At 44.2% G+C, this 1,200-nt stretch overlaps 1 protein-coding gene across 2 annotated transcripts in view; it reads left to right on the top strand.

Annotated features, from left to right (window-relative positions):
* Window positions 1-70: 70 nt before the first annotated feature.
* Window positions 71-1,200, top strand: part of LOC131892718 (transcription factor sma-9-like) — a 9,892-nt gene continuing 8,762 nt past the window's right edge. Inside the window, exon 1 of one of the 2 annotated variants that reach the window (XM_059242551.1) lies at window positions 71-653. The gene's annotated coding sequence lies outside the window, so the exon portion shown is untranslated. The remainder of the gene's footprint in view (window positions 654-1,200) is intronic. The other variant, XM_059242550.1, reaches the window with a different exon arrangement.

Raw genomic sequence — 1,200 nt, 5'->3', positions numbered from 1 at the left:
AAAAAAGAAATTGGGTTTAACTGCAATCGCCAAGCTAGACCAACTTGTTTCATGGGCTTCTAACCCGCTACAGTTCCACCCAAGAGTGGGAAAATCGGCCAGACCTGACCAAATGCATGGTACCAATTGTTCCCAATTATCCCCATGCACCAAATATATCCATCACGCCCGCTCATGAAAAGTCCACCCAAGCGGAGAACGAGACATCCCAAATTCAACTTTTAAAGTCTCATGCCAACTGTGGTCCTTCCCTTCTGAGTTAAATTCAAGTCTATGGTTCGAATTTGGCTCTTGGTCGTCCTGATACGTCTCGTAAGTGTGAAGTGAGCGTTCCTGGAGCAGTTCCACAATACACGGTGTGTCTGTCCTTTCTCCTGAGTGTCTCACCGTCTGTCCAGTGAAGGTCCCAGGATCCTGTGGGTGTGGGTGTGTGTCCCTCATTCATTCAGTCCCATCTTGACATCTTGAAGCCCGGACCCAGAACACGCACGAGAAGAAGAGATTCCTCAAAATGTGACGGTGACTTGAGTGGAGCGAAATCAGTGCCGTGCTTTAAAAGCCACTTCTTGGTTGTGCGGCTGGCCCAACCTCGACCCCGAGGACCCCGAGGACCCTGAGGACCCTGTGGGTAGTCAAGGGCATATCTGAATGAGGTGAGAAGACAGCATGGGGAGCGGGTTTCATGTTTCAAGCTGTTGATCACGAGGTTCATAGTAGACCAAGCAATGCCAATCTTGCATATGCAGAATTGATAATGGGCAACTTCATGGGCCCGATTGAAAGCGGAGTATGGGTTAGTTGACAGATTTAATGGGTTTCATTTAGGAGAATGGGGTTGGAAGATAGTTTGAAACTTTAATTGTTTATGGTCATTTGAGGGCAACAATAATTGCCGAGAAAAAGTGACCAGTGTGCTTTATTGCTAGAGGAGATTGTGAAAACCAAGTCTCTAAATGATAAATGACATTGCCTTGCCTTTAATAGATAAATTATCATGCCTTTAACTGGCAAAATTGATCTTCGCCTTTGAACTATACTGTTAGTTATCCGCATATACCAACTAATGAATACCTGATATGGTCTCACCTGGTTGATAATGTTTTATAAACCAATATTGTCCATTTGTCCTCTACCATGATATGAAGTTGTTTCAAAAAGGAGCTGACGATTTAAATTTGGATTTTTTTCGAAACGAAAATT

The sequence above is a fragment of the Tigriopus californicus genome, chromosome 2 (genome assembly GCF_007210705.1).
Source record: "Tigriopus californicus strain San Diego chromosome 2, Tcal_SD_v2.1, whole genome shotgun sequence".
Classification (NCBI taxonomy): domain Eukaryota; kingdom Metazoa; phylum Arthropoda; class Copepoda; order Harpacticoida; family Harpacticidae; genus Tigriopus; species Tigriopus californicus.
Note: the sequence above shows the minus strand (reverse complement) of the source record. Positions and strands in the feature narration are given on the sequence as shown.